Below are 12,655 nucleotides of genomic sequence, written 5' to 3'. Positions count from 1 at the left end.
ATATAGTCAAGACAGTATTTAACATCGGCGCACGCCAATCCAATATGTAACGTATTGATAATCATGAAGGTTTATGTCTTTGAGACGACCCATCCATTTTACCTGTAAACTGTAGGTGTCATTAGTCGGTGTCAAGAGATGTTGAAAAGGTCTAGTTGTAGGTCAATTATATTTGGTATGCTGTTGACATTACCATAGAGATTATTTGACCCTGTCTCCTTAGTCGTGGTTTATTGACTGTGAGATTTTGCTTAGTTTACATCTATTTCTTTGTGCTTAAGTTTTTTCAAAAGGAACTACTAAGTCAATTGTATTTGGTATGCAGTTGTATCAGCATTGGCACATCTCATTTCCATTGAGATTGTTAAGCCATGTTCCTTCAGTCATGGTTCATTGACTTTGAATATTTGCAAAACTTACATGTTAAAGTGTTGCAATTTAATTTCAAAATTTGAATATGGAAATAACAAAAAAGCGAGACATTTCTCTGTGATTATAGTTTATTTATTCATTACTTACTTTGTCAAACCGTCTATGTATTTTTCATTAGATTGACAGTAGCTTTTATATGATCAAAACTCAGTTTTAGGAAACATCTTAAAAATATTTTTGTTAATTTTATCTGAAGTAACTCTCGGTTATTGATTTTGGGATTTTAGGATGTCGAGCTTTCGGACAGCTGCCAAACAATGTCTGTTTATTAACATGAAAACAATGTGGTGAAATTTTGATATAATTCAAAAGTGATACTTATTTTGCAATTGAGTTATTTTCAATTAAACATAAATTAGTAATTTTATGAATAGATAGGCTACCAATGATTGTTCAATTTAATGGTCAAGAGTTGTCAAAAATTTCTGTAAAAGTATAGTTTTAGGTAAATATGACAGTTTATTTGTGGGTGGTATTCTTATTTTGTTGTGTGTGTGTTAATGTTAAATTGTTACTTGATCCTGTTTGGGGGTCAAGATTCGCAAATATTATTTGCATTAGATGATAATATATTTTTATTAAAGGCTAAAGGATATATTTCATTACATAAAATTGTGTAGATAAAGTTGTTGACATCAATGAATATGCTGCAGATCTGTATTAGTTTACAAAAAATACCATGGGCTAATGCAAAATGATAAAAACAAATATTTTAACATTTTACTCATAAGGATTCATCAACTTTCAAAGGAAACAAAATCATACTGTTACATGTATCAACTTAGAAACATAAACAAGAATAAATATATCAATGTAATGTTTATGTTTGTTGCTTTAAACAAGGCTGATTCCAGCAATTTTTATACGACCGCAAAAAATTTAAATTTTTGGTCATATATTGGTAACACGTTGACGTCGTCGTCTGCGTCGTCGTCGTCCGAATACTTTTAGTTTTCGCACTCTAACTTTAGTTGAAGTCAATAGAAATCTATGAAATTAAACACAAGGTTAATGACCATAAAAGGAAGGTTGGGATTGATTTTGGAAGTTTTGTTCCCAACAGTTTAGGAATAAGGGGCCAAAAAGGGCCCAAATAAGCATTTTCTTGGTTTTCGCACTATAACTTTAGTTTAAGTCAATAGAAAACTACGAAATTTTGACACAAGGTTTATGACTACAAAAGGAAGGTTGGGATTGATTTTGGAAGTTTTGTTCCCAACAGTTTAGGAATAAGGGGCCAAAAAGGGCCCAAATAAGCATTTTCTTGGTTTTCGCACTATAACTTTAGTTTAAGTCAATAGAAAACTACGAAATTTTGACACAAGGTTTATGACTACAAAAGGAAGGTTGGGATTGATTTTGGGAGTTTGGGTCTCAACAGTTTAGGAATAAGGGGCCAAAAAAGGGCCCAAATAAGCATTATTCTTGGTTTTCGCACAATAACTTTAGTATAAGTAAATAGAAATCAATTAAATTTAAACACAAGGTTTATGAACACAAAAGAAAGGTTGGGATTGATTTTAGGAGTTGAGGTCTCAACAGTTTAGGAATTAGGGGTCAAAAAGGGGCCCAAATAAGCATTTTTCTTGGTTTTCGCACCATAACTTTAGTATAAGTGAAAAGAAATCTATGAAATTTAAACACAAGGTTTATGACCATAAAAGGAAGGTTGGGATTGATTTTGAAAGTTTTGTTCCCAACAGTTTAGGAATAAAGGGGCCAAAAAGGGCCCAAATAAGCATTTTCTTGGTTTTCGTACTATAACTTTAGTTTTAGTCAATAGAACTACGAAATTTGGACACAAGGGTTATGACTACAAAAGGAAGGTTGGGATTGATTTTGGGAGTTTGGGTCCCAACAGTTTGGGAATGAGGGCCAAAAAGGGGCCCCAATAAGCATCATTCTTGGTTATCGCACAATAACTTTAGTATAAGTAAATAGAAATCAATAAAATTTAAACACAAGGTTTATAAACACAAAAGGAAGGTTGGGATTGATTTTGGGAGTTGAGGACCCAACAGTTTAGGAATTGGGGGTCGAAAAGGGGCCCAAATAAGCATTTTTCTTGCTTTTCGCACCATAACTTTAGTATAAGTGAATAGAAATCTATGAAATTCAAACACAAGGTTTATGACCATAAAAGAAAGGTTGGGATTGATTTTGGGAGTTTTGGTCCCAACAGTTTAGGAAAAAGGGGCCCAAAGGGTCCAAAATTAAACTTTGTTTGATTTCATCAAAAATTGAATAATTGGGGTTCTTTGATATGCTGAATCTAACTGTGTATGTAGATTCTTAATTTTTGGTCCCATTTTCAAATTGGTCTACATTAAGGTCCAAAGGGTCCAAAATTAAACTTAGAATGGGCCCAGTTTTCAAGTAGGTCCAAATCAGGATCCAAAATTATTATATTAAGTATTGTGCAATAGCAAGAAATTTTCAATTGCACAGTATTCAGCAATAGCAAGAAATCTTCAATTGCACAGTATTGTGCAATAGGAAGAAATTTTCAATTGCACAGTACTGCGCAATAGCAAGAAATCTTCAATTGCACAGTATTGTGCAATCGCAAGTATTTTTAATTGCACAGTATTGCGCAATAGCAAGAAATATCTAATTGCAAAATATTGCACAATAGCAAGAAATTTTCAATTGGAGTTATCTTTCTTGGTCCAGAATAGTAGTTGAATCAACTAAAATCATTGTTTTATACAACATACAATGTATATTCACTTTTACTACCAACTGATAAATTAAAACAATCTTTACCATTCAGTGATAACAAGCACTTTTTTACATTTTAATATTTTATGATGTATTTGAATGAGTAGTTATTGTTGCAAACTCCATTAGAAATTTGAATTGAGATCAGTTTTGGAATAAGGGAAAGGGGGATGTAAAAAAAAAATTGTGTGTGTGGGGGGGGGGGGGGGGGGTAAATTTTCTCATTTCAGATTTCATATATAAAAAGACAATTTCTTCCAACATTTTTTTGAGAGGATTTATATTCAACAGCATATTGAATTGCTCAAAGGCAAAAAAAACCTATGCTGTGTCAACTATTTAATCACAATCCAAATTTAGGGCTAAATCCAGCTTGAATGTTGTGTCCATACTTGCCCCAACCGTTCAGGTATAAAGCTGCGCCCTGCGGAGCATCTGGTTAACTTATATACAGTGTTCTTTTTTAAACATGTAAATTTCACCAATTTTTAGTGCATTCTGTAGTATCTTATAACAAATGTTTCTATATCTCTTGGCAAAAGCTTAATAAACCTTATATAAAACAGATATTAACTAATTACCTCCTATGAAAATTTCACACCAATTACTTTCGGTCAATTCTAAATTTTCTTCGTTTAAAAAATACAAAAATATGTTTTTGATCCTTTTGTTACACTCCTGTCACATTTTTTAGTAACTAATATGACTGTTTGTAATGGAATGTTTAGAAAATAAGAAGTGCTTTCTGATTTAAATTTTCAATCTAACAAAAAAATAAAGTTATTAGACAGTTGATTTTTTTTAATTTCTGAGCGAAAAGCAACCTTTTAACATGTTTTATGTGAATAACACTTTAATTTTTTAAGAATCTTGGGTAAAGAGTGTCCAGAAAAATCACAACTACAAGACAGATCGACTTTCTTATGACATTTTAAAGATGTTTCAATTTTTATACGACCGCCAAATTTTGGTCGTATATTGCTATCACGTCGTCGTCGTCTCCGTCAGCGTCGGCCGAAGACGGTTGGTTTCCGGATAATAACTTGAATATAAGAACATAGAAATCAATAAATTTTTTACACAAGGTTGAGAGCAGTCTAAGGGAGGTTATCCAAAACAATTTACAAAATGTAAAACAACAATGTTTGATTACCTCCCTTACACTGCTTATGACTATAACTTGGATTTTTTTTGGGGAGTAATGGAAAGGGGGAGGTGAACAAAAATTGGTGTGTGTGTTTGGGGGGTTAGGTAAATAAGAAGTTGTGGTGGTGGGACTGTTTTTTCTCATTTCAGATTTCAGAAAAAAATGATTTTATTTGGTGATTATATTCAACAGGATAGTGTATTGCACAATAGCAAAATAAAAACCCGTTTTATTTAAGGGGGAGGGGTCAATTCGCAACAGCATTGTGTATTGCACAGAAACAAAAAATTGAATATAAATACAAATCATATATAGTTACCAATTTTTAATTTCTTTGACTACAGTTATTCTGTGGCAGAAACCTATTATGTGTCAAATATTTAATTACAATCCAAATTCAAACCTTCATCAAGCGTTACTATTGTGTCCATTTTGTCCCCAACTTTTCAGGGTTGGACATCTGCGGTCGTATCCAGCTGCGCTCAGCGAAGCAATTTGTTTAAATAAGGAACTAGTTGAATTTAAATTTGTTATGGATAAGTTTCATCACTAACTTGTCAGGAGTACACCCCTGACCAGAAATTATGAGGAGTCTTTATATTTAACATATAATGTAAGCGCACATTAAGAACAGGTTTAAAAACTTTTATATATTTCTTACATATTTACAAATTTTGCTAGTGGTCTATTTAAAAAAAGATGGCTTTCCTTTATACCTTTGGCAGTCTCTTGTTTGATATTATATATATTATATATATGTAATATGCTGCGTTTATGTCAGATAATATATCATAATAAGTTCTTACTACCAAAGATTGTAGCAGTTTGAGCTGTCTGAAAATATACCCAAAAATGTCAGGAGTGTAATGCCTTAATTGTAACATTCGTGTTATTATTATAGAAACAATGTTGTTATTGTTGGTTTCTTTATCACCACTGAATGTGAACACAACCTGTTGCAGATCATCAGTAAATAGTTATCAAAGGTACCATGATTATAATTTAGTACGCCAGACGCGCGTTTCGTCTACACAAGACTCATCAGTGACGCTCATATCAAAATATTTATAAAGCCAAACAAGTACAAAGTTGAAGAGCATTGAGGATCCAAAATTCAAGTAACAAACATGTCATTATTATGGCCTTCATTGTTTTTTCATGCTCAAAACTTGTATGTCAGGAGTGTTAACACATTTAAACAGTCAAGCTAGTTACAATTTCAATTTTAGTTCAACAAAATTAAAATTAATAATGTAGACTGGTCTTCTGTGTTAAGCTGGGGTGTAATATTGTCATTTTATAATAATTGTCAGCTTGTTTTTTTCCAATAAAGTACCTTAAGTTTGCTAATAAGATTCAAATAAAGCACTTTTTGGTGTTACACTCCTGACATAGAAGTAATGAACATACAAAAGGAAAAAAGGTCAAAATAATTGCATTCTTGTTACTGCTAATCTGTAATAGTTAATGTTCACTGAAATTCAAGAAAAACAACTTTGTTCCTAAAAAATTACATCTTTACTCAATTGTTACACTCCTGCCAAACTTGGGTAGTCTTCTTATTTTACCCATAGTATTCCAGTAGTAGAACTTCAGGGTCAACTGGGTGCTCCTGTGCCAAGCTATAACACCGAACCGAAAATATAAACCATGTAAGATGTGCATTTTTAGCTGACCTGGCCCACAGGGCCAAGTGAGCTTTTCCCATCACTTTGTGTCCGGCATCCGTCGTCGTTAACTTTTACAAAAATCTTCTCCTCTGAAACAACTGGGCCAAACTAACTCAAACTTGGCCACAATCATCATTGGGGTATTTAGTTTAAAAAATGTGTCCGATGACCTGGTCAATATTGTCATTTTATAATAATTGTCAGCTTGTTTTTTTTCCAATAAAGTACCTTAAGTTTGCTAATAAGATTCAAATAAAGCACTTTTTGGTGTTACACTCCTGACATAGAAGTAATGAACATACAAAAGGAAAAAAGGTCAAAATAATTGCATTCTTGTTACTGCTAATCTGTAATAGTTAATGTTCACTGAAATTCAAGAAAAACAACTTTGTTCCTAAAAAATTACATCTTTACTCAATTGTTACACTCCTGCCAAACTTGGGTAGTCTTCTTATTTTACCCATAGTATTCCAGTAGTAGAACTTCAGGGTCAACTGGGTGCTCCTGTGCCAAGCTATAACACCGAACCGAAAATATAAACCATGTAAGATGTGCATTTTAGCTGACCTGGCCCACAAGGCCAAGTGAGCTTTTCCCATCACTTTGTGTCCGGCATCCGTCGTCGTTAACTTTTACAAAAATCTTCTCCTCTGAAACAACTGGGCCAAACTAACTCAAACTTGGCCACAATCATCATTGGGGTATTTAGTTTAAAAAATGTGTCCGATGACCAGGTCAACCAACCAAGATGACCGCCACGGATAAAAATAGAACATGGGGGAAATGCAGTTTTTGGCTTATAACTCAAAAACCAAAGCATTTAGAGCAAATCTGACAGGGTAAAATTGTTCATCAGGTGAAGATCCATATGCCCTGAAATTTTCAGATGAATCAGACAACCCGTTGTTGGGTTGCTACCCCTGAAAATGTCAGTTGACCCCTTTTGGAGTTATTGCCCTTTATAGTCAATTTTAAATCTTCTCTTCTGAAACAACTGGGCCAAATTAAACCAAACTTGGCCACAATCATCATTGGGCTATCTAGTTTAAAAAATGTGTGGCGTGACCCAATCAAACAAGATGGCCGCTGTGTTAAAAATAAAACGGGTAAAATGCGGTTTTTTGCTTATAACTCAAAAACCAAAGCATTTAGAGCAAATCTGATGGGGTAAAATTGATTATTAGGGCAAGATCTATCAGCCCTGAAATTTTCAGATGAATTAGACAACCTGTTGTTGGGTTGCTGCCCCTGAATTGGTAATTTTAAGGAAATTTTGCTGTTTTTGGTTATTATCTTGAATATTATTATAGATAGAGATAAACTGTAAACAGCAATAATGTTCAGCAAAGTAAGATTAACAAATAAGTCAACATGACTGAAATGGTCAGTTGACCCCTTTAGGAGTAATTGCCCTTTATAGTCAATTTTTAACCATTTTTCGTAAATCTTAGTAATCTTTTACAAAAATCTTCTCCTCTGAAACTACGTGGCCAAATTAAACCAAACTTGGCCACAATCATCATTTGGGTATCTAGTTTAAAAAATGTGTGGTGTGACCCAGTCAACCAACCAAGATGGCCGCCACGGCTAAAAATAGAACATAGGGGTAAAATTCAGTTTTTGGCTTATAACTCAAAAACCAAAGCATTTAGAGCAAATCAGAGATGGGGTAAAATTGATTATCAGGGCAAGATATATCTGCCCAGAAATTTTCAGATGAATCAGACAACCTGTTGTTGGGTTGCTGCCCCTGAATTGGTAATTTTAAGGACATTTTGCTGTTTTTTGTTATTATCTTGAATATTATTATAGATCGAGATAAACTGTAAACAACAATAATGTTCAGCAAAGTAAGATTAACAAATAAGTCAACATGACTGAAATGGTCAGTTGACCCCTTTAGGAGTTATTGCCCCTTTATAGTCAATTTTCAACCATTTTTCGTAAATCTTAGTAATCTTTTACAAAAATCTTCTCCTATGAAACTACGTGGCCAAATTAAACCAAACTTGGCCACAATCATCATTTGGGTATCTAGTTTTAAAAATGTGTGCCGTGACCCGGTAAATCAACCAAGATGGACGCCACGGCAAAAAATAGAACATAGGGGTAAAATTCAGTTTTGTGCTTATAACTCAAAAACCAAAGCATTTAAAGCAAATCTGACATGAAGTAAACTTGATTATCAGGTCAAGATCTAACTGCCCTGAAATGTTCAGATGAATCGGACAACCCGTTGTTGGGTTGCTGCCTCTGAATTGGTAATTTTAAGGTAATTTTACTGTATTTGGTTATTATCTTGAATATTATTATAGATAGATATAAACTGTAAAAACAATAAATGTCGGCAAAGTAAGATCTACAAATAAGTCAACATGACAGAAATTGTCAGTTGACCCCTTTAGGAGTTATTGCCCTTTATAGTTAATTTTTAACCATTTTTTCGTAAATCTTATTAATCTTTTACAAAAATCTTCTCTGAAACTATTGGGCCAAGTTAATTATAGATAGAGATAATTGTACGAAGCAAGAATGTTCAGTAAATTAAGATGTACAAACACATCACCATCACCAAAACACAATTTTGTCATGAATCCATATGCGTCCTTTGTTTAATATTCACATAGACCAAGGTGAGCGACACAGGTTCTTTAGAGCCTCTAGTTTTTTTATTATTGGCTTTGAACAAGCTGACAGGTAACTGAGAATACTCTCAGATCTGTCCCTAATGTCTTTTTGTTGTGGGGATGTACAAGTACCCGGCCACGTCCACTTGTATTTTTGTCCATCTGATGAGTTAAGCCTTTTTCCACTTTTTCCACTGATTTTTATAGTTCGTTCTTATGTTGTACTGTTTTACCACAGTAATTCAGTGGTTGTCGTTGGTTTATGTGTTAAGCATTTGTTTTTCGTTCATTTTTTTTAATATAAATAAGGCCGTTAGTTTTCTCGTTTGAATTGTACATTGTCATATCGGGGCCTTTTATATCTGACTATGCGGTATGGGCTTTGCTCATTGTTGAAGGCCGTACGGTGACCTATAGTTGTTAATGTCTGTGTCATTTTGGTCTCTTGTGGACAGTTGTCTCATTGGCAATCATACCACATCTTCTTTTTTATATAAACATTGATAAACATGTTATTTTACCTACAAAAACATTTTCTGGAAGGATATTAACTTTTACTTACATTTTATTTTATATTTTTTACACACAATTATTTGACTTACCTATGCTGTTGATATAAACGTAAATATATGGAAGAATTGAAAAAGAAATCCTGCTCAAGATATTATAGTTGGATGAGAGACATTGTTTGGTATGGTATCTGCCCTTATTTATTCTATATCATCAATGAATACACAAGCTTTCTTGTAAATGTCACCCTAAAAGCGTTATCTACTACTGACATTTTGAGGTACATTTTTGAACATTATTTTTCATACAGATGAGAGCACATACAGCTACCATCGTTATTATAAATACGTAGTAAAGCACTGGCTTACCATAATACATTATCTGACAAAACACATCTCATACATAGTATCATACAAGAGAGTTTGAAGAGACTGACATAGGTTTGAAGGAAAGTCATAACTTCAAACAAATGGAAGTTTTTAACGACCTTGACTGGCTATACAGCCCTTGCACGGTCGGCTTGTTATGCCTTGCAACTTAAATTTCGGGGGCATATTGTTTTACCCCTGTCTATTCGTCCAACTCTCCGTCCGTCTGTTCGTTCGTCAGTCAGTCAGTCCATTCCATTATTATATCTATATATTAGTTATTTTGCATAACTCCTCCTACAGTTTGAATCCTAGGAAGTTTTCACTTGTCTGGCTGTTTGTAAATATTTTGAAGATGTGCATGTGGTCAGGGTTTTGTTTTTAATTAATATTTGCTCTTTTGGGAGATATTTAATTTGAGCTTTGTCATTTTTGGGGTATAAGCCATATACGCCGTTAGATGTGCAGGAATCTAATATCTGTTCTAAAAATTTGAATGATGTCATTGCTAAGGTCAATTTGGAGTTATCTTCCTTTCTCTAGAATTCCTTTAATTTTATTTTTTTTAACTGATGAATTGAAGCAATCTTTACCGTTCAGTGCTTACACGCACTTTGATTAAAGCTTCGTATGGTACTATCATCGTTCCAAATGTGAGCGTATCCCACACAGAATGATCTGTTCATTTTAGATACCGATGCTAGCTTATACAGAATAAGAGCGGTGTTGTCCCAAATACTTAACGATGAAGAACGTATTACTTTGTCTAGGTATCAAGTAAAGTACTGTACTAATTAACGTGATATTTTGATTTTTGTGTTAGTTAAACAGTTTAAGTTCTACCTGTAGTGAAGAAATGTTCTCCTCCGCACAAACCACTCTTCGCTAGTCTGGTTTAAAATTTTAAAGCACCAGAAGGAAAGGTGGCAATATAGATATCCTTGTTCGACACATATGACATGACCATACAACACCGTAAGGGTAGTGCACACAGCGACGCAGAAGCACTGACTCCAATGTACCGAGATCATTGCCAAGGATGCAAAATCAACATGTCAAAGCTGTAGCGTTAATGCGGTAAGCAAAGGAAATAATAATCCCTCGAAAGAAGATTACTTTGGTCCCTCGAAAGAAGAGGAATTACCTGACATCACTCAATCGAACTGGGTCGAACAATGGGAAGAGGAAATTTTAAGCATATATCTCCAAGTTGATACGTTATTCCAGGATTTGTATTTTCTTTCGTCATTTCCTTGATAGATGGTTGCTGGTCACTAGGAAGTTTTTGAACCGAATGTCGGAAGTGGTAAAGTTTAAATCATGTAAATTACCATGTTTAAATTTTCGTAACAACCTATTGAGTTGGACTTATCGGAAGGTGTGTGCTTGCATAAGCAGAGCAAAACGAGGATGAAACATGCGGAGTAAGATTTACCTAACCTTCAGGAGCACCCGACATCACTACCTGTTATTATCGTTAGTCTTTCTGTATTGTTTTTTGGGAAGACGGCTTCAAGCCGTCAACCCCCAATGGGGTTGATCAGAGTGACATTCCCTCACATCATTCAGTTTGTTTTTATAGTGTGGAAAACCCCCCAACAAATCTTACTGAGAATGATGAGATGGGGAGACACAAATGAATAAATTGACTTTAAACACTTTTTTACACATTTCCCTTCTGTTTCTCTCCACATTATCGTATAATGAGCTCTCCTTTACACTATTTACGTTTCTTTTACAATCCGGAAAAATCAGTATGACGAGATATTCTAAATATATCCAACCTACATTATATTTTTTAGTGACGTCATTGTTAGAATGCCACACTACGCATAAGCAGGGATATCCTTCACTGGTTATTTAAATCATTCTCAAAGATTGTGCACTTATTAAAAAATAGTATTTGTTAAATTTAAACATAATGATGTTTGCTGTAGATGATTCAAACATCAACATGCAATACTTTAATTTGTAGGTCAACAACTTTCCTCAAAGAAAACAGGAAGTCCGAGGGGCTAAATGAGATCGGGGAGAGAAACGATCTTTTCCATTTTTTTCTGTAAAACTCTGTTTTGAGAATCTTCCTCCAATTCAGGAGCACCTCAATTTATGAGCTAATTATCCACTAAAATAAACACTTAAAATGTGACATTTAGTATATGATAAGTAGTCTTCCATTAAAACTAAATTTTGTGTACCAACATAATTACATTGTAATAGTTACTAAAAAAAATTACAAATTTTGCATTTTGTAGTTTAAACCTATTTATTCATGGAATTTTACAAATATTTCAAAATGTAGGATTTGGAAACAAGCTTCACACAGTTAACATCAATCATATTGTTATTTTTATAATTACCTGTATCCCTGTGATGAGAGATGTAACTGGGAACTTTATCAATGGAAATTTAAAACTGAATAGATTTTTCAGTCCTAACTTTCTTAAGAAAAAAATTTAAAATCTTAAGAGTACTATCACAAAAAATGGAAAATGGCCCTAGCCTGCAGTTTAGTCGTACACTATTAAGATATCAAAAATAATTGTAGTTGTTGTTAAATGACAGAATTCAACTAGTTGAATTTTAGATAATTAACTATCAACTTTAATTGAATGTTTAGATTTAGAAGATGCAGATCTCTTCCATTGGTCTAAATTGAATCCTAAACTAAAGAAACGAAATTACATTAAACAACAATCGATTCCAATAGTGTCAACCTTCCACATGTTCTAGCTGTTCTTTTTTTTTTCATTCTTTATATGAAGACTATCAAAAGATACCCCCCCCCCCCCCAAAAAAAAAAATGAAATAGAAACAAGGGCTGTCTTTCCCCTCAAAGCTATTCAGCTCTTTGATTTTTGTACACTGTTGTATGTCTTTTGATCTCTTCTTTTTTCTGCCTTGGCGTTATTTGTTTATTTTCAACTACTGAGTTTTAATGTCCCTTATCTTAATTATCTTTGGCCTCTTTTATTCAAAGAGTAAAACAAACATTCTGAAGTTCAAGGTAATCCGTGTCAAAAGCCTGAATCACTAACCTGTTAAAATCTTTCCACAATGATAATTTTGCTTTTCAATATATGTTAGTGCATGTCTTAAAAAATCCATTTAAATGTTCTTTGTATCTGTCATATTTTTCAAAAGCGAAAAAAATGATTTTACCCTTTATGTTCTATTTTC

Source organism: Mytilus trossulus, chromosome 10, assembly GCF_036588685.1.
Source record: "Mytilus trossulus isolate FHL-02 chromosome 10, PNRI_Mtr1.1.1.hap1, whole genome shotgun sequence".
NCBI lineage: Eukaryota > Metazoa > Mollusca > Bivalvia > Mytilida > Mytilidae > Mytilus > Mytilus trossulus.
This window is presented reverse-complemented; position numbering follows the sequence as displayed.